General features: G+C 40.0%; 1 long non-coding RNA gene across 1 annotated transcript in view; it reads left to right on the top strand.

The window, feature by feature from the left end:
- Window positions 1–22,759, top strand: part of LOC141279149 (uncharacterized) — a 30,352-nt gene extending 7,593 nt beyond the window's left edge. The window contains exons 2-3 of the long non-coding RNA XR_012333002.1: window positions 19,709–19,745; window positions 20,925–22,759. This is a non-coding gene — a long non-coding RNA (uncharacterized lncRNA). The remainder of the gene's footprint in view (window positions 1–19,708; window positions 19,746–20,924) is intronic.
- Window positions 22,760–24,755: the final 1,996 nt, after the last annotated feature.

Genomic DNA, 24,755 nt, shown 5'->3' with positions numbered 1-24,755 from the left:
TTTTTGTGCGATACGCGGGCCTCTCACTGCTGTGGCCTCTCCCGCCGTGAAGCACAGGCTCCGGACACGCAGGCCCAGCGGCCATGGCTCATGGGCCCAGCCACTCCGCGGCATGTGGGATCCTCCCAGACCGGGGCACGAACCTGCGTCCCCTGCATCGGCAGGCGGACTCCCAACCACTGCGCCACCAGGGAAGCCCCTCCCTTGCTGCTTTTAATATTTTTTCTTTGTATTTAATTTTTGATAGTTTGATTAATATGTGTCTTGGCGTGTTTCTCCTTGGATTTATCCTGTATGGGACTCTCTGTGCTTCCTGGACTTGATTGACTATTTTCTTTCCTATATTAGGGAAGTTCTCAACTATAACCTCTTCAAATATTTTCTCAGTCTCTTTCTTTTTCTCTTCTTCTTCTGGGACCCCTATAATTTGAATGTTCGTGCGTTTAATGTTGTCCCAGAGGTCTCTGAGACTGTCCTCAATTCTTTTCATTCTTTTTTCTTTATTCTGCTCTGCAGTAGTTATAGATAAGACTATTTTATCTTCCAGGTCATTTATCCATTCTTCCGCCTCAGTTATTCTGCTATTGATTCCTTCTAGGGAATTTTTAATTTCACTTATTGTGTTGTTCATCATTGTTTGTTTGCTCTTTAGTTCTTCTAGGACCTTGTTAAACGTTTCTTGAAGTTTCTCCATTCTATTTCCAAGATTTTGGATCATCTTTACTATCATTACTCTGAATTCTTTTTCAGGTAGACTCCCCATTTCCTCTTCATTTCTTTGGTCTGGTGGGTTTTTATCTTGCTCCTTCATCTGCTGTGTATTTCTGTGTCTTCTCATTTTGCTTAACTTACTGTATTTGGGGTCTCCTTTTTGCAGGCTGCAGGTTCGTAGTTCCCGTTGTTTTTGGTGTGTGCCAAAACAACGGGGGCTAAGGTTCATTCAGTGGGTTGTGTAGACTTCCTGGTGGAGGGGACTGGTGCCTGTGTCTGGTGGATGAGGTTGGATCTTGTCTTTCTGGTGGGCCGGACTGCATCCAGTTGTGTGTTTTGTGGTGTCTGTGAACTTAGTATGATTTTAGGCAGCCTCTCTGCTAATGGGAGGTGTTGTGTTCCCGTCTTGGTAGTTTTTCGGCATGGGGTGTCCAGCACTGTAGCTTCTGGTCATTGAGTGGAGCTGGGTCTTAGCGTTGAGATGGAGATTTCTGGGAGAGCTCTCGCTGATTGATATTACATGGGGCCAGGAGTTCTCTGGTGGTCTGATATCCTGAGCTCGGCTCTCCCACTCAGGCGCTCAGGCCTGACACCCGACCAGAGCATCAAGACCCTGTCAGCCACACAGCCAGATTCGTCTGGACTATCCAAGGTGGCAGATGGGTCCAGAAACTTCTTCTGCTACCAGGCTATGGATCCTCATAGAGTTCACATGAAGGAGAGAAGTCTTCCCTGGGTCCCTTTTATGGTCACCAAAAGTGTCAACTGAAAAAAACTGCTGGTCTGGAGAGTCTCCTGGTGAGGCTGAGGGTGGCTCTGGCTCACAATGGGGACACAGACACTAGCCTATCGGCAGCCACACTCAGAAGCTCCTTCTACCCTCTCACATTTTTAAATAGCAATTTTTTGAATTAAATTTTTAAATTCTATTTGGCTTCTTTGCAGAAATTGACAAGCTGATCCTAAAATTCTTATGGAAATTCAAGAAGCCCAGAGTAGCCAAAACAATCTTGATAAAGAAAAATAAGTAGAACTCACAATTCCTTGTTTCAAAACTTACTACAAACCTACAGTAAGTAAGACAGTATGGTGTTGGTGTAAGGATAGATCGATGGACTGTAGATCAATGGAATGAATCTTAGAGTCAGAAATAAACCCACATATCTTGGTCAATTGATTTTCAATAAGGGTGCCAAGACCATTAATGGGGAAAAATAGTCTTTTTTAAAATTGGTCCTAGGACAAATAGCTAAGCATACAAAAGAATAAAGTGAGACCTCTACCTCACACCATATGCAAAAATTAACTCAAAGTGGATGAAAAGTCTAAATGTAAGATCTAAAACTATAAAACTCTTAGAAGAACACACAAGCACAAATCTTCATGATCTTGGATTAGGTGATGGTTTCTTACATACAAACAATAAAAGCAAAAGCAACAAAAGAAAAAAATAAATTGGACTCTATCAAAATTTTTTAAATTTGTGCTGCAAAGGACATCATCAGGAATGTGAAAGGACAGCTAACAGAATGGGAGAAAATAGTTGCAAACTATATACCTGCTAAGAGACTTTTATCTAGAATATAAAAAGAACGCATACAATTCAATAATCAAAAGACAATTAAAATAGGCAAAAGATTTGAATAGACATTTCTCCAAAGAAGATATACAAGTGGCAAATAAACATATGAAAAGGTACTCAAACCATCAGGGAAGTACAAATCAAAACTACAATGAGATACTACTTCACACCCGCTGAGATGGTTAGAACCAAAATGACAGATAATAACAAGTGTTGGCAAGGATGTGGAGGAATTAGAAGCCTCATACACTGCTGATGGGAATATAAAATGATGCTGCTATTATATCTTTTTCTCAGCAATACCACTTTGAAGAAGAGTCTAGCAGTTAATCAAAAGGTTAAACACAAAGTTACCGTATAACCTAGCAATTTCACTCGTAGGTATATACTCAAGAGAATTGAAAACAAATGTATGTCCACACAAAATCTGCACATAAATGTTCATAGCAGCATTATTCATAATAGCCAAAAAATGGAAACAACCCAAATGTCCATCAGCTGTTTAATGGATAAATAAAATATGGTATATTCATATGATGGAATATTACTTCTCCATAAAAAGGAATGCAGTAACAACACATGCTACAACATAGATGAACCTTGAAAGCATTATGCTAAGCATAAGAAAATGGTCCCAAAATTTATGACTGCATGTATATGAAATATTCAGAATAGGCAAATCCATAGAGACAAAAAGTAGATCAGTGTTTGTCTAAGGATAGGGAGATTGTGGGGCAAATGGGAAATGAGTACTACTGAGTACAGGGTTTCTTATTGGGCAATGAAATGTTCTAAAAGTAATGATTGAACAATTCTATAAATACACTTAAAAACACTGAATTGCTGCATTTTAAATATGGGAAGATGGTGCTCGCTTCGGCAGCACATATACTAAATATGGGAAGATGGACCAATACATTCTTTCTTATTGTTCTATAATAAACCATCTTTAAGGCAAATTCTATTCATTTGAAAACTTATAACAAATTTGGCAGGACATTATCTGACACAAAAGATTCATGGTGTAAATTAATAGTGTAAATGTAAAATTTTATGAAGAATGTTTAAGAAAATTCACTGTACTTTTTTAAAATGCAACTTTTGTCTACCTTTATAGTTTTACTTACCAGGTGGCATTGTAACTGACTATCTATATGTATCTTTTCCTAGACAAAAGTCCTGTCTGTAAAGAACTCAGAGCTTCCTTATTTTCACATTTCCAGTGCCTGCTGCAGTGCCTGGCAAATAGTATACATTCACTCAATAAATATTTACCAAAGTCCACACTCTGAATACTTCTGACTCCATTTGCCTAAAAGCAACTGGTATGCACACAAAAATCATTCCTTTTGATTTGCTCTGTATAAACAACTTTATTAGGAAAATTTTTGCTGTCTTCTAGTTATATGTTTCTGTAAGTTATTAAACTTCACATCCACACTTTTTTACAAAATGCGTTCTAATTTTTTTCACTAATTCAGTCTTTTCTAAAAATTAATCTGAACAAGTGCAGCTTCACTGTGCTAAACCAGTATTTCTGTTTTCAATTTTGATTTGAAATATGCATATTCTTAGATCCAGACTTCTCATCCCTCATATATTTACCCCGGATTGGTCATCATGATCCATGAAAGTTTATGAGTTGGAAGTAAATGTAAACAAACTATAGGTTATATTTGCTTTAGAACCAATGTTAGCACTTATTTGGGGTGGGGAGTACATAGATGTTTGTTAGAATATCTTTTGTATTTCCTGCACAAACATTAGGAAGCTACCTTGAAGGGTGTTGAGTGAGAAGTTGTTCTGAGCCAGACAGGAAGATCTGGCAGTAGGCAGGAAAGCCAAGCACGAGTAGGTCACACATGCAGAAAGGAAGTCGGTGAAAAATGTGGGTGAGAGATCTAGTGCTTTGAAGGCCAGCATTGGACCCATCTTTTAACTGCATGTCATAGTGAGTTGGTAGTGTTTTTCATTTGTGGATCTGTGTTTTGGTTTGGTTTTTTTCTGTTCTATGGTCATTTGGTTTTTATATCTACTAAATACCCAGAAATCACCCTTCAATTCAGCCTTAAATACATTCTCTTTAAAAAGGACAGACGTGTTCATAAGTGATGAGCTTTCTACATCAAGCTAGAATCCATTCTCCTACAGCGTTATTTCTGTTTTTGTTTTCTTAAACTTCTCTGACACAGTTCCTAAATTGTTTAGGGTGTTGCAAGAAAAAAAATAAAGATAGATGGTCAGATAGAAATTTTTATAATACCCAGGGCAACAACAAGCAAAGAGAGAGAGAAAAAAGTCCTTCCAGATGGTAATTAGTTTTATTCCACACATGAGGTTGTATTACTCCTGTCTTGGCAGGCAAAGGTTAGCATTCTTCATAAGTTTTATCCCACCCACAGACCAATCTAATTATAGTAAATAATTTTCTCAATTCACAATTCTGCTTTACTCCCACCTGCCCATTTGTTTTCTATAGATTTGCAATAAGCTACTACAAAATTGCATGTTTCATTACCAATTCAACATCTCTCTAAAAGTGATGCATCCCTAAGTCAATTCCTTCCTCACCCAGTGTCAAGAGCACTGTATTCCTCAATCTTTCACATCATAAAATCTCTATTCAATAAACAGAAGTTAACTTATGATCAGGGAAGGGGTGGTTGTAATAGTTTTACAACACTGGCAATATTACAGAAACAGAGAAGCAATATTTTATTTGTCAGTGTGGGATGGCAGAAAAAGCACTGGATTGAGAGTCGGAAGATCTAGAGACCTGTTTGCTGTGCAACCTTGGGCAAGTCCCTTCATCTTTCTGAGCTTTAGGTTCATCATCTATAAAAATATACCCCATCTTCTAAGATTATTTGGGGGCTCAAAAAAGAAGTTAAAATATTTGAAAATTGTAAGGAGGTGCATAAACATGGGATATTATTATTGTTATTATTTAAAATAACATACAATGCTCTAAAGGCCCAGCTTCCACTCCATTGGCAGGTAACTCTACAGCCCTAAAGAAAACACCCAAATTGAACCAATAATATATGCCCCCATTATTTACTATTTGTTCCCAAATAAATCCTCCTGCACTCTCCTTGCATGGGTTTGTTTTTTGTTTTGGTTTGGGGGTGGGGGATTTGTTTTCTTTTGTTGTCTTTCTATCTGAGTTACTGATTTTGTAGCTTTCTTCAATAAGAAGTGAAAATTTTCATAGGCAGAAATTCATCTCCATACATGCTATCATTCCATCATTTCACTGCACTAACGGAGACAGCCTACAGAACCTTAAACCTTTTTTTAAAGACCCCAATGATATATGAACATTCATTTCCAAGCACTCCCACTAGAGTCATTCTAATCCGGGGGGCTCTAGGGACTGTTTGAACGTGGTCTATATGAAGTCGTTTCTCAGGCACTTCTTCTCACTGTCATGTAGCCAACAGGCTGAATCAACCACATGCAGTAATGAAAACATCCTGTATTTATAGGAGTATTTCTCCAAGGAACATCCTTCAGTAGGAATGCCTGAAAGAGTTCTAAGAATTGAAGGACATATTTCAGACATGTCTAACCTGTCTCTGAACCCCTATAAAAATGGTCAGGATACCAAATTGTGCCTTTCCCCACCTTGTGCTGTAAAATGAAATGGGACAGTTGTTTGGCTTTATGGCTCTCGATGTCATTGTGTCTTTTTGTTATTACATGGGTGTAAAAAAATAAATAAATATAAGCTATATTAAGCATTATGCCATGTCACTACCTCACGAAACAGCTACATAACTTCAACTGTGAATTTTGTTTTATCTTAAGGAATTTTTTTAAATATCAGTCTGCACAAAATAGTCTACAGGCATGTAATTTTTAGATTTTTACCCCCAAACAAAGCTCTTGGCATCCAGAAATACTGGAAGGAGAAAAAAAAAAGATATGAAGGATTTGTAGCAAACCAAGTTTACATTTTCTCTTCTTTAAAGTAAAGGGGAGTTGGATTACATTTGCTTTAAGATCCTTCCACTGCTAAAATTCTTGAAACTCATAAACAAAAGAGCAAACTAAGTAGTTAATTATTTCATAATAGAAGATTAAATAGATATTTTTCAAAAGCTTTCCCATGGGTAGCCTCTATGTAAAGTGACCTAAAAGAATGGTTCCCAGGATTTCTGGAACAAGCAGTTGTTGATCATTTCCATGGTCATGGGCTGGGAAGGGGGTTGTGGAATTCCTCCGGAAGAAGGTACTCACATACCAGTAGCCCTGAAACGGGCATACATTTCAAGAAGGTACACAAGATATAAAACCCTACTTAGGGGCTTCCCTGGTGGCGCAGTGGTTGGGAGTCCGCCTGCCGCTACAGGGGACACTGGTTCGTGCCCCGGTCCGGGAAGATCCCACATGCCGCAGAGTGGCTGGGCCCGTGAGCCATGGCTGCTGAGCCTGCGCGTCCGGAGCCTGTGCCCCGCAACGGGAAAGGCCACAACAGTGAGAGGCCCGTGAACCGCAAAAAAAAAAAAAAGAGAGAGAGAGAGAAAGAGATCGGGAAAATAACTCTGCTTTGATACCCATCAAAATGGACCCAGTAGACCCAAAAAGCAAACCGAATGGAAGAAGTGGTCATTTTTTTCTTAACATCTTTATTGCACTATAATTGCTCTACAATGATGTGTTAGCTTCTGCTGTATAACAAAGTGAATCAGCCATATGTATACACATATCCCCATATCCCCTCCCTCTTGCGTCTCCCTACCACCTTCCCTATCCCACCCCTCTAGGTGTTCACAAAGCACCGAGCTGATCTCCCTGTGCCATGCAGCTGCTTCCCACCAACCATCCATCCTACATTTGGTAGTGTATATATGTTCATGCCACTCTCTCACCTCGTCCCAGCCCACCCCTCCCCCTCCCCGTGTCCTCAAGTCCACTCTCCACGTCTGCATCTTTATTCCTGTCCTGCTGCTAGGGAACCGTTTTTTGTTTGTTTGTTTGTTTAGATTCCATATATATGTGTTAGCATACAGTATTTGTTTTTTTCTTCCCGACTTACTTCACTCTGTATGACAGTCTCTAGGTCCATCCACCTCACTACAAATAACTCAATTTCATTTCGTTTTATGGCTGAGTGATATTCCATTGTATATATGTGTCACATCTTCTTTATCCATTCATCTGTTGATGGACACTTAGGTTGCCCCCATGTCCTGGCTATTGTAAATAGTTCTGCAATGAATATTTTGGTACATGACTCTTTTTGAATTATGGTTTCCTCAGGGTATATGCCCAGTAGTAGGTTTGCTGGGTCGTACGGTAGTTCTATTTTTAGGTTTTTTTTTTGTTTTTTTTTTTGCGGTACTCGGGCCTCTCACTGTTGTGGCCTCTTCCGTTGCAGAGCACAGGCTCCGGACCTGCAGGCTCAGTGGCCATGGCTCACGGTCCCAGCCGCTCCGCGGCATGTGGGATCTTCCCGGACCGGGGCACGAACCCATGTCCCCTGCATCGGCAGGCGGACTCTCAACCACTGCGCCACCAGGGAAGCCCCCTATTTTTAGTTTTTTAAGGAACCTCCATACTGTTCTCCATAGTGGCTGTATCAATTTACATTCCCACCAGCAGTGCAAGAGTGTTCCCTTTTCTCCACACCCTCTCCAGCATTTATTGTTTGTAGACTTTTTGATGATCGCCATTCTGACTGGTGTGAAGTGATACCTCATTGTAGTTTTGATCTGCATTTCTCTAATGATTAGTGATGTTGAGCATCCTTTCACGTGTTTGTGGGCAATCTGTAAATCTTCTTTGGAGAAATGTCTATTTCAGTCTTCTGCCCATTTTTGGATTGGGTGGTTTGTTTTTTTGATATTGAGCTGCATGAGCTGCTTGTATATATTGGAGATTAATCCTTTGTCCGTTGCTTCATTTGCAAATATTTTCTCCCATTCTGAGGGTTGTCTTTTTATCTTGGTTATGGTTTCCTGTGCTGTGCAAGAGCTTTTCAGTTTCATTAGGTCCCATTTATTTATTTATTTTTTATTTCCCTTTCTCTAGAAGTGAGTCAAAAAGAATCTTGCTGTGATGTATGTCATAGAGTGTTCTGCCTTTGTTTTCCTCTAAGAGTATTTAGTGTCTAGCCTTACATTTAGGTCTTTAATCCACTTTGAGTTTATTTTTGTGAATGGTGTTACGGAGTGTTCTAATTTCATTCTTCTACATGTAGCTGTCCAGTTTTCCCAGCACCACTTATTGAAGAGGCTGCCTTTTCTCCATTGTATATTCTTGCCTCCTTTATTAAAGATAAGGTGACCAAATGTGTGTGGGTTTATCTCTGGGCTTTCTATCCTGTTCCACTGATCTATATTTCTGTTTTTGTGCCAGTGCCATACTGTCTTGATTGCTGTGGGTTTGTAGTATAGTCTGAAGTCCAGGAGCCTGATTCCTCCATCTCCATTTTCTTTCTCAAGAATGTTTTGGCTACTTGGGGTCTTTTGTGTTTCCATACAAATTGTGAAATTTTTTGTTCTAGGTCTGTGAAAAATGCCATTGGCAGTTTGATAGGGATTGTATTGAATCTGTAGATTGCTTTGGGTGGTAGAGTCATTTTCACAATGTTGATTCTTCCAATCCAAGAACATGGTATATCTCTCCATCTGTTTGTACTATCTTCAGTATCTTTGATCAGTGTCTTATAATTTTCTGCATACAGGTCTTTTGCCTCCTTAGGTAGGTTTATTCCTAGGTATTCTATTCTTTTGTTGCAATGGTAAATGGGAGTGTTTCCTTAATTTCTCTTTCAGATTTTTCATCATTAGTGTATAGGAATGCAAGAGATTTCTGTGCATTAATTTTGTACCCTGCTACTTTACCAAATTCATTGATTAGCTCTAGTAGTTTTCTGGTAGCATCTTTAGGAGTCTCTATGTATAGTATCATGTCATCGGCAAACAGTGACAGTTTTACTTCTTCTTTTCCAATTTGGATTCCTTTTATTTCTTTTCCGTCTCTGATGGCTGTGGCTAAAACTTCCAAAACTATGTTGAATAATAGTGGTGAGAGTGAATAACCTTGTCTTGTTCCTGATCTTAGAGGAAATGATTTCAGTTTTTCACCATTGAGAACGATGTTGGCTGTGGGTTTGTCATATATGGCCTTTATTATGTTGAGCTAAGTTCCCTCTATGCCTACTTTCTGGAGGATTTTTATCATAAATGGGTGTTGAATTTTGTATAAAGATTTTTCTGCATCTATTGAGATGATCATATGGTTTTTATCCTTCAATTTGTTAACACGGTTTATCACATAGATTGGTGTGTGTATATTGAAGAACTCCTGCATTCCTGCGATAAACCCCTCTTGATCAGGGTGTATGATCCTTTTAACGTGCTGTTGGATTCTGTTTGCTAGTATTTTGTTGAGGATTTTTGCATCAATATTCATCAGTGATACTGGTCTGAAGTTTTCTTCGCTTGTGAAATCTTTGTCTGATTTTAGTACCAGGGTGATGGTGGCCTCATAGAATGAGTTTGGGAGTGTTCCTCCCTCTGCTATATTTTGGAAGAGTTTGAGAAGGATAGGTGTTAGCTCTTCTCTAAAGCTTTGATAGAATTCTCCTGTGAAGCCACCTGTTCCTGGGCTTTTGTTTGTTGGAAGATTTTTAATCACAGTTTCAATTTCAGGGCTTGTGCTTAGAAAAGCACAAAAGGTTGTGCTTTTCTAAGAATTTGTCCGTTTCTTTCAGGTTGTCCATTTTATTAGCATATAGTTGCTTGTAGTAATCTCTCATGATCCTTTGTACTTCTGCAGTGTCAGTTGTTACTTCTCCTTTTTTATTTCTAATTCTGTTGATTTGAGCCTTCTCCCTTTTTTCTTGATGACTCTGGCTAATGGTATATCAATTTTGTTTATTTTCTCAAAGAACCAGCTTTTAGTTTTATTGATCTTTGCTATCATTTCCTTCATTTCTTTTTCACTGATTTCTGATCTGATCTTTATGATTTCTTTCCTTCTACTAACTTTGGGGTCTTTTTGTTCTTCTTTCTCTAACTGCTTTAGGTGTAAGATTAGGTTGTTTATTTGAGATGTTTCTTCTTTCTTGAGTTAGGACTGTATTGCTATAAACTTCCCTCTTAGAACTGTGTTTGCTGCATCCAATAGGTTTTGGGTTGTCATGTTTTCTTTGTCATTTTTTTCTGGGTATTTTTTTATTTCCTCTTTGATTTCTTCAGTGATCTCCTGGTTATTTAGTAGTGTATTGTTTAGCCTCCATGTGTTTGTATTTTTTACAATTTTTTTCTTGTAACTGATATCTAGTCTTATAGCGTTGTGGTTGGAAAAGATACTTGATACAATTTCAATTTTCTTAAATTTACCAAGGCTTGATTTGAGACTCAAGGTGTAATCTATCTTGGAGAATGTTCCATGAGCACTTGAGAAGAAAGTGTATTCTGTTGTTTGGATGGAATGTCCTATGAATATCAATTAAGTCCATCGTGTTTAATGTGTCATTTAAAGTTTGTGTTATCTTATTTATTTTCATTTTGGATCATCTGTCCATTGGTGAAAGAGGGTGTTAAAGTCTCCTTCTATTATTGTGTTATTGTTGATTTCCCCTATTATGGCTGTTAGCATTTGCCTTATGTATTGAGGTGCTCCTATGTTGGGTGCATAAATATTTACAATTGTTATATCTTCTTCTTGGATTGATCACTTGATCTTTATGGAGTGTCCTTCTCTGTCTCTTGTAATAGTCTTTATTTTAAAGTCTATTTTGTCTGATATGAGAATTGTCACTCCAGCTTTCTTTTGATTTCCATTTGCATGGAATATCTTTTTCCATCCCCTCACTTTCAGTCTGTATGTGTCCCCAGGTCTGAGTGGGTCTCTTGTAGACAGCATATATATGGGTCTTGTTTTTGTATCCATTCAGCCAGTCTATGTCTTTTGGTTGGAGCATTTAATCAATTTACATTTAAGGTAGTTATCAATATGTACGTTCCTATTCTCATTTTCTTAATTGTTTTGGGTTTTTTATTGTAGGTCTTTTCCTTCTCTTGTGTTTCCTGCCTAGAGAAATTCCTTTAGCATTTGTCGTAAAGCTCGTTTGGTGGTGCTGAATTCCCTTAGCTTTTGCTTGTCTGTAAAGGTTTTAATTTCTCTGTCGAATCTGAATGAGATCCTTGCCGGGTAGGGTAATCTCAGTTGCAGGTTTTTCCCTTTCATCACTTTAAATATGTTCTGCCACACCCTTCTGGCTTGTAGAGTTTCTGCTGAAGGATCAGCTGTTAACCTTATGGGGATTCCCTTGTATGTTATTTGTTGCTCCTCCCTAGGTGCTTTTAATTATTTTTCTTTTTATTTAATTTTTGATAGTTTGATTAATATGTGTCTTGGCATGTTTTTCCTTGGATTTATCCTGTATGGGACTCTCTGTGCTCCCTGGACTTGATTGACTATTTCCTTTCCCATGTTAGGGGAGTCTTCAACTATAATCTCTTCAAATATTTTCTCAGGGCTTCCCTGGTGGCACAGTGGTTGAGAGTCCGCCTGCCGATGCAGGGGACGTGGTTCATGCCCCTGTCCGGGAAGATCCTACATGCCGCGGAGCGGCTGCGCCCGTGAGCCATGGCCACTGAGCCTGCGCGTCCGGAGCCTGAGTTCCGCAACAGGAGAGGCCACAACAGTGAGAGGCCCGTGTACGCACTCCCCCCAAAAAAATTTTTTTTCTCAGTCCCTTTCTCTTTTCTCTTCTTCTGGGATCCCTATAATTCGAATGTTGGTGCATTTAATGTTGTCCCAGAGGTCTCTGAGACTGTCCTCAATTCTTTTCATTCTTTTTTTTTTTTATTCTGCTCTGCGGTAGTTGTTTCCACTATTTTATCTTCTAGGTCACTTATCTGTTCTTCTGCCTTAGTTATTCTGCTATTGATTCCTTCTAGAGAATTTTTAATTATTTTATTGTGTTGTTCATTATTGTTTGTTTGTTCTTTAGTTCTTCTAGGACCTTGTTAAACGTTTCTTGTAGTTTCTCCAATCTATTTCCAAGATTTTAGATCATCTTTACTATCAATACTCTGAATTCTTTTTCAGGTAGACTGCCCATGTCCTCTTCGTTTCTTTGGTCTGGTGGGTTTTTATCTTGCTCCTTCATCTGCTGTGTGTTTCTCTGTCTTCTCATTTTCCTTAACTTACTGTGTTTGGGGTCTCCTTTTCGCAGCCTGCATGTTCGTAGTTCCCATTGTCTTTGGTGTCTACCTGTGGGTAAGGTTGGTTCAGTGGGTTGTGCAGGCTTCCTGGTGGAGGGGACTGGTGCCTGTGTTCTGGTGGATGAAGCTGGATCTTGTCTTTCTGGTGAGCCAGGCCACATCTGGTGTTGTGTTTTGGGGTGTCTGTGAACTTAGTATGATTTTAGGCAGCCTCTCTGCTGATGGCTAGGGTTGTGTTCCTGTCTTGCTCATTTTTTGGCACGGGGTGTCCAGCACTGGAGCTTGCTGGTCATTGAGTGGAGCTGGGTCTTAGCATTGAGATGGAGATCTCTGGGAGAGCTCCTGCCGATTGCTATTACATGGGGCCTGGAGGTCTCTGGTGGACCAATGTCCTGAATTCAGCTCTCTCTTCTCAGAGGCTCAGGCCTGAGAGCCGGCCGGAGCACCAAGACCCTGTCAGCCACATGGCTGGAGAATATGGGCTATGAGTTGGGTGTCTGCCATTGCCCTGTTGTAGCTGTGTCTCAGCTGTCTCCAAAGGTCACCCAGGTATATTGGGTTATTCCACCATTCCTTAGAACTTGCACATGCCAGTCTGGGATTCGTAGATGTCCTCCTGACTCTTCATTGAAATACCTATATTCATGGTGGTGAGAGATATGCTAATAGTGTTTGCTGTCTTCAGTTCAGAGACTGGGACAGTCTGAGCCTTCATGTGGCCACGTCAGGAGCAGCTGGCCAATGATCCCAAAGTGATAACCTGTCAGATTCCAACAAGTCTTTCTGCAGCCCCCAAGCAGTAGTCCCAAGCAGCCACTCCACTCAGCTGCAGCACTCTGACTGGGGAACTCGCTGGGACCCTCAAATGAGGATTTCTGCCAGCCCTAGAGCCTGACTTGCCCACCCAGGCAAGGAGCTGAGGAGAGCATCTCCCAGCCCCATCTCACCAGAGGAGCAGACTCCTGGAAGCTGCCCCAATAGAAGAAGTTTTGTACCTCACTTTGGACTTTGTGTGTATGTATGATAAGCATCTTGGACTGAGCTCTTTTAAGTAATATACTGTTCCTCAAGGCCTTCTAGATGTTGCAAGGTTACAGGATCCTTATTACAAACTATAAAGTCCAGAAGAAGAAACTGAAACCCAGAGAAGTAAAGTAACTTGCACAAGGACACACAGCTAGCAAGTAGCAGAGCCAGGATTCCAGCCCAGGGCTGCCTGACTCCAAAGGCTGTGTCTCAGTCACCACACAACACACTTCTCACTAATGGAAACCCTCCTGCTATGCTTCCTCTGCCCCACTGATGTACATGGACTGTATAAAAATTCAAATTTCATCATTCTTTTTAAAACAGTTATTTGTGTTGATGGTGTGTTTATTCACATATTTCTAGGTGCACCATAATATTTGAAATAACTTTTTCCACTATTCATTTCACATTTATTCAACACATAGCTCCTGAGTCCCTAAGCCAAGCTAGGTATTGTGGCGGGTGCTTTAGGAAGTCACAGTCCAGTGGAACAGATCACATTGAAATGAAAATAAGTGCTTGGTTTCCCATTGTACAGTAAGGCGTAACCAAGAGATTAGAGCTTGCTTATTGAGCTGCAATCCAAAACCACATTATTGGGCTATAATTTCCTATTTGATTGACAAGAAAGGACTGAACAACTGGCCCAAGGTCAAGCAGCTAGTCAGCGGTAGTTCATTTCGCTTACTTTATTGTCTCTGACATACCAGGTTTTCATGATTCACCCTCCCTTAATAGCCTTATGTAATGTTCAAAACATATTTTATGTTTTACAGACATTTTTTAAATTTAAGGCCAAAGAAGCAAAAGCGTCAAAAGCTAACATTGAGCTGGATCACATTTTTACTGCCAGCTTTAAGGACGGCAGAGAGCCTACAAGGTTTGGCTTTCCCCCAAGCATGTTTCCAGGCTATGGGAGCACTTAATTCTGTCCTAAATGCATGCTGTGTCCTCATCTCCTCAGTAGCCCTCTATCTGGGCTAAAACTTAATTGGTTTGGGTTGGGTAATTCATAGTGCCTCATTAGGGCATCAAAACACATACTAGGCTCTCTAGTAATTTTCTCCCCTGAAAGAACATTGATTGCCTCCTTCATTGGGAAAGGAATTAGCTAAAGGACTCTTGGGTTTGTGCAAAGAGATTAAGCCCACAATGGATAATTTCAAAGTATATTGTACAAGCAGATTTCTTTGAGCCCATCTGCCGATCAGTTTTCTCTTCTCTTGCTAAAACTTCCTGCACACCTACCCAATAGCAAGTTGAGTGTTAGTTACCTTGCAGAAATTATATAAACTGTAAGTATTTTAGTTTTCCCTTGCCAGTCTCCCAGTTTTCTTTTGTCTGAGATGAGCTTTGTTAATGCATTGATAGGAAAACCACCAAAAAGTGGTTTTTCTGCTGAACTTGATTATTAATTACTCTGCTTCCCACTCGCAATAACAGGCTGGGTCAGTGCCTATCCATATCCACTCACCTCTACACATCAAAGGATGCTAACTGCAAATATCTGCAATTCTCTACTTAGGTTTTCTGGTTTCAAGAGATGGGTCTCCTATAGGACAAGCCTAAAGTGCTTGAGGGTTGATGCCCCTGGAATCAACAAATGACAGAGAGTATTTGGTGGATACACATCCCAGCTTCCTCAACTCTCAGTTGGGATAGTTCTGAGGTATATTCTACACTGTCTTCCAGGGTTCCTAGGCAGAACAAGCTCCAGTTACCCAAAGTGATGACTAGCCTGATAATGCACCCTTTATTGGCCTCGTTCCTTCCTGTCCCACTTACTCACTCCACTAACAGTGTTTCCTAGGCTCATCTCTCAAAAATATCATCTCTACTTGACTCCTTGTCTCAGGGTCTGCTTCTGAGGATCATACGGGAAAATACTTGGGATTGTCCTGACAATATTTGACTTCCACCATCTGACATTTAAATCTTGAAGCCATTGAGATGCTATCCTGCTGTGGTGCAGTGGAGCTTTCTCAGTTGACTCAGTGTTCATCCTACAATCCAGACATACCTGGATCTGGGGTTGGATCTGGGGACTAATGGAGTAAATTCACCAGGAGCCTTTTTTCATTAAGGTTCAAGGAACTTCCTGGGAAATAACTTACCCTAAAAGAAGAAAGAGTTGAGCCTTACCAAGTTGGTCCAAAGACTTTAGATCAGTACTGGTGGGAGGAAGGGATGTGGGTTGAGACAGTATTGAGTAGTATGTTAATATACCTTCTACATTCTCATAGGCAGGACATCCTTACTCCATACCCATGATCTTCTGAAGGCCCTCTAGTGGAGAATGGTGAGGGCGAGGAGAGGGAAGGCAATGAAAAAGAGGGAGAAAAATAAACTAGAATATATGAAATGGCTGCTTTCCTTACAGTTGCTAAAGGAGGTCAAAACAGAAACTTGCTCTTCTTTTTGTTATTGTATCCTAGTTTTATCCTCAGATCAGTGTGTCATGGGGAAATATTAGTAAAACTTCGATCAGCTTCTCATAAATATAACTTTCTTGATAGAAGCCTGGCTTGGTACAGCAAAGACATCTAATTCCTAAAAACCTACCAACTCTTCTCTCAACATCATATTCTGGGACTTTCCTACTGGAAAACAAAATAAAGCCATTCCCTTCTCTCCAGTCATACAAATTATGCATTGGGCATATTGCCACTGATAGTCTCAAGAGGGCTGACCTGCTGGCTTGCTCTCTTATCCCTTGCTTTCCTATAAAACTGATATGACCCCTAGTATCAGCATGAACAAAATTGTGAATGGGACCTACTCATGGCTTATGGATTCTGAATCCTCCAGGAGCATCCCACAATGCCCCTGTCTGTTGGTTTTGCCCTTGAGTATCTAATTTAACTGACAAATCTGAAGAATCACATGGAAGCAGCCACCTCCCCAGCGACTTCACAGATGGGAACCCCACAGTGTGTAAGTTATTCCAGCAAGTTTGACATTAGCTTATGTTGAACATTTTCCTGACAGGTCTGCTCATTTCTTAACAGCATAAAACAACTCACTGTTATTAGGCATGAGTCTCCCTTGACTTGATAAATACCATGGCCCTATTTCTGGCTGTTTTTATGGACGTCCTAAAGGTATCTGAATATGGCATTTTACATTTGGCAGACGCTGATCAACAACAATTTTTTCTAATGAGTCTTGGAAGCCTCAGCCTTAAATGCACAGGGTCAAATATTCCAACAAGTGAAGGATATCCAGCTCTACGGACAAGTGCACTTTTGAGGGTGAATGGAGATAGGGAGGACATTCATATGGCCTGAGCACATGTGGGCATGTTTTGCAAAATCAACTTAGCTGCAAATTTAACCTGAAATCAAATCATGTCTTGACATTATGCCTGGCAGGCATTATATAGTTGTTAGTTTCAATCACAAGAACAATTACTTCAAGTTATGATACAGACCACTTTTTAAATTCCTCAGGCCAGCAAAGTCTTCCTAGGATACAGCTAGCTGCAAAAAAATCAGTAGATGAAGGAAGTGCAATACTTTAAACTTTCAGCTTTTATTAACATTTTGTCAGTCAATTGGCAACAGGCACAGAGACCTGGCACTACACCAACACCATGTGCATGGTGCCGAGACAGTGCAAATGAATGCGGAAGACATGACCCGTGGGCTCAGAAAACGTGGTCTACATAGAGAGTCAGACCTTACTGAATAAGCATACCCCAAACTGAAGAGAGAACACAGAAGTCTATGTAAAGACGAGATAATGAATGCAAAGCACTTAGTTCCATGCCAGGGAGACCCACAGTAAACACTAAAGGTGGAGTAGCTATTATGGTTATTTTATTAGAAAGCTTAAATTCATAATTACATAAATACTGAGAGGAAACAAACTCAGGTTGGAGGGGGGGAGTTCTGAGTCAGATTATAAAGGTTTGGAGATTCAGGTTGGAGCAGAGAAAACACAGGGCCCCTTCCCATCAGAAAGAGCTGATTAAGCCACAACACAGTTGCAGAAGTGAGCCGATTTTAGGCAAGGGCAGCAGGTCTGGCTAATCTCAAACAAAGATTCCATCAAGGAGAAGTTAAAATAAGAGGTTATTGAGACGGGAAGGTGGGCAATCACCTTAACGGGTAGGCAGAGGAGTTTGGATTTAATAGAGTGAGAAAATAAGGATCTTTAGGCAGGCCAGCCACATAATTTTCAGAGCCCAAAGCAAAACAAAAATGTGGGTCCCCTTGTTCAAAAATTATTAAAAATTTCAAGACTGACAGGAGAGCATTAAACCAAGTGTGGAGCTCTTCTGAGCCTGAGCCCTGTGTAAATACACAGGTCAAATGCCCATGAAACCAGCCTTCTCTTTCAGAGTGCGATGGTGAGTATATTTCCCAAAGACTATGATTCTAGCATCTACTCATGCGACGCATTGAAAAGGAAAATATTTGGGGTAGAGAGATTCATAAGGTGGCTCTTTACTGTTATTTGTCAAGAAACATTGCAGAAAAAAATCTGAGAGAAGTTGACAATAGAAAAGACGTAAGGCATAAAGGAGAATGAGGGTTTGAAATCACTTCAAGTTAAGCAGGAGTATTTAAAAAAGGGAAAATACAGAAATACTGAAAGAGTGCTTTTAAATGACCAACTTATTTCATTAACTGATGGCATTAATCCCTCTGTAAAATGTGCTGACTGATGTCCCAGGACACTGTATGCTAGCACTAGATGGAAACCCAAGAGGGGCAAAGGTTTTTGTCAGCTTTGTTCATTTCTGTACCCTCAGGAGCCCAGCATATAGTAGTGTCTGGCAAACAGTGCCTGGCATGTAGTGGTCACTAAATAAAGATTAAATGAATGAATGAATGAGCCTGTGTTGGTATACTCCTCTCTAAGAGACTCTGTGATTCTACTCTAAATTGAATTCCTTTATCCTTATCTAAAGTCAGTTACTTTCCCAAACCTGTTAATGCCACTTGTATTTGTTATTATAATCATATACTCTATTCAACTATGGAAACCAGTGAAGTGTGTCTGTGAAGAGAGTTTTTATAAAAACTTGACTGAATCATTGGAAAGACTCAATAAAGGAAGGTTATTGGGGGAAATGTTATCAATTAGATGTGGAAAACATCACAAAAGAATGGGGGAAATAAATAAAATTCTAGAATTCTTGACTCAGATTGCTTTGCTCTAAGTTCTCACTCCACTTTAAACAGCCTAAAATGGGAAACTGTAGCCTATTATGGATGTGTTCAATGCAGGAAAGACTTTGCAGCCTTCTCACAGCAGACTCAGGCTCAAAGAAAAGACCTTAGCCCTACATCAAAAGACAGATGAAAGACTGTAAGGTTACTTATTGCTACCATTTATTGAGTACCTACTATGTGTCAGGCATAATAATATCTTCTCTACCCACATTATCACTGATTTAGGTGGCAACACTGCCAGGTAGTATCCTTAGCCCCATTTCATAGACAAAGAATCTGATGCTCATTTGCTCAGTTAGGTTGTTACTTGCCTCAAGGCTACACAGAAAGTTCCAAAGCTGGATATAAACACAGAATCTTCTGGCTCCAAATTCCAGGATCTTTCTACCATGTAACACTTAAATAATTTGCTCAAAGTAACTGAGATCTTCCTACTGTAAACCTAATTTACTTTCCATTACATCAAGTTAACTGAATATTTTAATGAACTGACCAACCACTGAGTTCTGATTGCATCAGATAAGAATAAATCAAAATAGGGGCTTCCCTGGTGGCGCAGTAGTTGAGAGTCCGCCTGCCGATGCAGGGGACACGGGTTCGTGCCCCGGTCCGGGAAGATCCCACATGCTGTGGAGCGGCTGGGCCCGTGAGCCATGGCCGCTGAGCCTGCGCGCCCGGAGCCTGTGCTCCACAACGGGAGAGGCCACAGCAGTGAGAGGCCCGCGTACCGCAAAAAAAAAAAAAAAAAAAAAAAAGAATAAATCAAAATAAAATTGAATAAATAGATGAATATATAAGCAAACTAACTTAAAGGAAATAAACTAAAATGTCAGCATACTAGGCCAATGGCCTAATTATAGATTAAAATTTTATGTAATATAGTTATAGATAATAGTTTATATTTTATATTTATACTTTATTTTATTTATTATTTTACACTTACATTTAACATATATTTTAATTTCTACTGACCCCATTATTTGTGTTTTCTATCCTGGGAAATCCCTTCCTGATACCAGGTTACCTGGGAGGCAAACGTAATCAGAATGCTGATTGGTGAGCACAGACTGAAAATTACTTTGGAATGATGTTCTATGCAAACTCTAGAAAAACCCAATGAAGTATCCCTACTCCATAGCCAAATACACTGCTTTGATGACCAGACAATGGTATTCCTAAATTCAGTACCCTATCACCATCAAAAGTTCCTTTGCGGTGAGGAAAGTGATGAGGAAGAAAATTGATAAGCTATATATAACAGGCAGAATGGCCCCCCAAAGATGTCCAAGCCCTGATCCCTGGAACCTGTGAATCTGTTTCCCTATGACAAAAGGGACTTTGCAGATGTAATTAAGGTTATGGATATAGATTATCTAGGTGGGCCCAATCTAATCATATGAACCCTTAGAGGCAGTGAATTGCATTTTCTGTCATATACCTATTTATATGCTCTACATCTCAACATTAAATATTTATTTCTTGTATAATTAGGAAAAAAGTGTTGTCAATTTAGATGAAAAGAAAATAAGGGAAATAGAAAAATAACTCCCAAAACTATAGGATCTGAGAATGGAGCAGGCTGATTGGAGGTAGGCAGAGGAGGAGATGGCAGACAATGTATTTGTCAGGACTATTTAGGTGCAAGTCTTAAAAACTAGCTTGGGTCATGTGCCCATCCTTGGGTCAATTATAGTTTCCAGAAGGGTAGTGCACCAACTCTGGGTGGAAGAGCCACCGAATCCATGTGGAGTGTGGGACAAGCAGATACCCAAAGAAGGGGAGAGCCATTAACAAAAGCAGGAGTAAAGAAATGCTTACTAGGAGAAACAGGCTCCCTTCCCATGTCTCTAACCCTAACAGAAGAAGAGGCATGGCCAAGGGGACATAAAGAATGGTCAGAGAAGAGTAAAGATCATGATGAGCTCGGTTTTAAACACATTCAAATCTTGGTGCCATTGTTGCCTCCAGTGTAGATACTCTAAAGGCAACTTGAAATGGGATAATAGGTAATAAGATTTGCAAACCATCTGCAGTGACATGGTAACTGAAACAGTTTTACCAGAACTCTGTATGTCAAGGGACAAAAATCCACCTCAAATTACTTAAGAACCAAGCAACTGAAAAAGTCCAGAGTAAAATCCAGAGGCTCAGCTGGATCTACATGCTCAAAAACTCAGCTATCTGTCTTGCCCCATCTTCTCAGTTCTGCTTTGTCTGTGTTGACTTCATTCCCAGGTATGCTCTTCCCACAAGACGGCAAGAGAACCTCCAACAATCTGAGCAATTCATCTTACCAGTTTGGTGACACCAGTGGAAAGACAGCCTTTGCAACTCTTCCCAGAAAAGTCCTGGTGTCCTTTGGACTGCTTTTTGGCCACATCTTGAACCAATCCCTATGGCAAGAGAGAAAAAAAATATATGAATGGGTCAGCCCTGGATCATATGCCCAACACTGGAACCAGGAGGAAAGGCCGGCAAAAGTGTGTCAACGGAAAATGAGAGATAAGCATGAAAAGTGGGCCCAGAGAAAAGTCTTTCTCCCTTTCCTCTTTCTTTTGACTTCACCATGGTCCCCACCCAGGATGCCGATTGAGGTGGTCTGTATCTTCTGCTGGGCGCTCTATGACAGCTTACTTACGTACCCAGATTAGATTTGTACATCTATCTCCTTGTCATTATAACATAGGGAGTGGTTCAGTGTCCTGGACCCCGGTTTGACACCTGTACAATCCTCCCTTGATGAAAATCCTGATGCAGTTGGTTTTCCTCCAAATGTATGCAAAACACATTATGCTCCTTTGATCACAGTTATGCAAAGAACCAGATGTTTACTTTTCATTATCTTACAGGTAACAGTTGGTGTTTGAATGACCTACCTCGTACTTCACTGTCCTTTTCCTTTGAATTCTGTTATGGGGTGTGTGTTCACATGCACAACTGTACGATTTTTCTCAGATGATTTTTCTTAGATTGAACTTAAACATACTAACATAGTGTTTTGGTTTTCTACCGCTAAAGCAACAAATTACCACACATTTAAAGGCTTAAAACAATCCTCAAAACAAAACATTTATTATCTCCCAACTTCATGGATCAGAAGTCTGGGCAGAGCATGACTCAACTGGCTCTTCTGCTCTAGGTTTCACAGATCAGATCAAGGTGTGGGCCGAGCTGCTTTCCTGTCTGGAGGCTCTAGGGAAGAATCTGCCCACAAGCTTATTCAAGTTGTTAGAATTTTGTTCCCTGGGGTTGCAGGGTTGAGGCCCTGTTTGCTTAACGGCTCTCAGCCAAGGGCTGCCCTTCACTCCTAAAGGCCTCTCTTCAGGCCTCATAGGTGGTTCCTACATTCAGTACAAGCAGCAGCACTTCAAACCCTCCTCATGCTCGGAATCTCTCTGATTCCCTCTCCTGTCTCCGATTCTACCACGTGTCTTCGACTCCAACCAGAGAATCTTCTCTGCTTTGAAGGGCTTCTGGAATTACACTGGGCCCACTTGGATAATCCATGTCTATAATCTTCGCGGCAGATGCAAAATCCTTTTTGTTATACAAGAAGGTATATTCACAGGCTCCAGGGATCAGGGCTTGGACATCTTTGGGGGACCATTCTTTTACATATAGCTTATCAATTTTGTTCCTCACCACTTTCTCCACTCCAAAGGAATTCATACTTCTGATGGTAAAAGAGTACCAAATGTTGAGATTCCATGATCTGGTCATCAAATCATCTATTCAGTTGTGGAGTATGGATATTTCATCGGGCTTTTCTAGAGTTTACATAAAACTTCCTTCCAAAGCAATTTTCACTCTATGCTCACCAGTCAGCATTCTGATTAAATTCACCTCCAGGTAAGATGATATCAGGATGGGACATTTCAGGATAGAGAATGCAAATAATTCAGTAGAAATTAAAATATAACTATAAATTAATATATAAATGTAAAATTATATATATTGATAAATTAAAATGATGACATTCGGCTGTCAACTGGAATTGATCACGTGAGTCAATAACCAAAAGAATGATCGTGTCTAGGAGTACTTAAAAGACTCAGCGTCCTCACTCTAATATGGTGGCTCAAATGAGTTGATCCCCTGAGAGATTGTGTCACTAGGGCCATACATCAGCCTTATTGTGGTCTCCCTCCCCACAAATCACCACTGAACAGAGATATTGGAAAATAATTTTTATACAGATGTTAACAGACATAACATAATCATAGGACCTTCTCCAAGAGTGTCTATCAAGACAGAAGAGTCAGTAGACCAGGATCTTGTGAGAAGACACTGGTTATTAGTAGGTAGGGATGAAGAAAGGGGTAATGGATATCCCAACCTGGGAGGAATGAGCCATTCTGTAAGAGGTACTTCTTAGCCTGCCTCTCTTAGCGTCTTGACTGTAATTGTTAATGAGATCCATTTGGCATCCCGGGCAATTCCTGGGGATGTTATTTATCAATGGATATTATAAATATAACTAATGAATCCCACCCTGTGGAATGGGAACAAAAACCCATGTGCATATCTGTACGCATATATATGCATACACATATTATACTTGTGTGTATATATTTAAATAGGATTCTGTGTGGGCTTGGTGTTCATTTCCAATCCCTTAGGGCTCTGCTGCATCCCATGCTCATGCCATCTGTGTGGCCAGTGGATCTCCATCAGAGTCCTAAATCCTGCCCCTTTTGTATTCGTGCCATCTTGGTTGTCAAGCTGCCATACTTTTATATTATCATTTGACACCAAACACTACTTTTCCTAATTTGTCATGGCTAAACTTCTGGGGAATGGCTAAACTTTTTGTCATGGGGAATGCGTGCTCCCCATCCACTGCTTCATCATGTCACATCAGAATTCTTGGAAAAAAGTACTACTTTTATTACTATATTACTTTCTTCTGTAATTTTTTTTACTATTTTTGTACTTTTTTGTTTACAGTTATTTATTGCTGTATTACTTTTTTCACTCTGCTAGAATTTCTGCACTAACTGTAGACTCTTAAATCACCTGTTTAGGAAGAGAACCTGGAGGTCAAAGAGGAAAGAAGAGCCACTGGCCAAACTCCACTTGCAGCTGGACACCATGAATATATCATAGAACAGGTTGACTGCCTACGACTTTCATAAAAGCTTGATTTTCATTAGATTTCCCCTCCAACTTTTCCATAATCTAGGCTTCCTACCCTGTGTTAATTATAGTTCTGACCCCAAACCAACAAACTAAGAGGCTGCATGTTGTGATGGAAAGTGTGCTCGACCAGACGCCAAAAACTGTGAGGTTTGGGGCCAACTCTGGAGCAAACCAGCTGTGTGACCTTGAACAAGTCACTGCATCTCTCAGAACCGTTGTTCCCTCACTTCTTTAATGAACAGTTAATAAAATTATGCCTATGATTTCCTCCCAGTCTACGTTATGTTATTCTTTGACCCTGATTCCCTTTCTTCTTACAAGTAATATACTCTATATAACAAGATAATCTACGATTCTTATAAACCAGGCTAAGTTTTTATTACTACTTCCTACTAAACATAAATTACTACTCGTGAACTATATAACACTAAAAATGAACACTACATGCAATTTCAAACACAATTTTGTTAAATTTATTTCAGGTATGATTCAGCAAATGAGGTATTTAACATACCACTGTGAGGGTAAACCTTGGTTTTAAACCCCAGCAAATAAAAACTGGATCTGAAAAACTGGAGCTAAGATTGGCTGGGGTCCATCATCTTTATGAGAGTAGAGGGACTTAGAATACACCATTTGCCTAAGGACCAGGCAGATAATCTGGAACAAGAGGGCAGGGGGTGGTAAATTGGTAGGAAAATTAAAGATACATTTTCCCCAGCTGTTTGATTTTTCACGCTGTTGAGTTTTGAGGCTATAGTATGTAACTCGAATATGAAACATCCCTGGGAGGAAAGGAACTCATTTAAAATTATGTTAGTTGTAGAATTATAACTAGGTGTAAAGCAAAGAAAGTAGTTATCTATTATTCATTCCTTCTGAATAGACATTTCCTGTCTGTGAATACAAAGCATGACTAGAATTCAC

This window comes from Tursiops truncatus, chromosome 7 (genome assembly GCF_011762595.2).
Source record: "Tursiops truncatus isolate mTurTru1 chromosome 7, mTurTru1.mat.Y, whole genome shotgun sequence".
NCBI classification, from domain to species: domain Eukaryota; kingdom Metazoa; phylum Chordata; class Mammalia; order Artiodactyla; family Delphinidae; genus Tursiops; species Tursiops truncatus.
The sequence above is the reverse complement of the archived record's forward strand: the minus strand, read 5'-3'. Positions and strand labels throughout refer to the sequence as shown.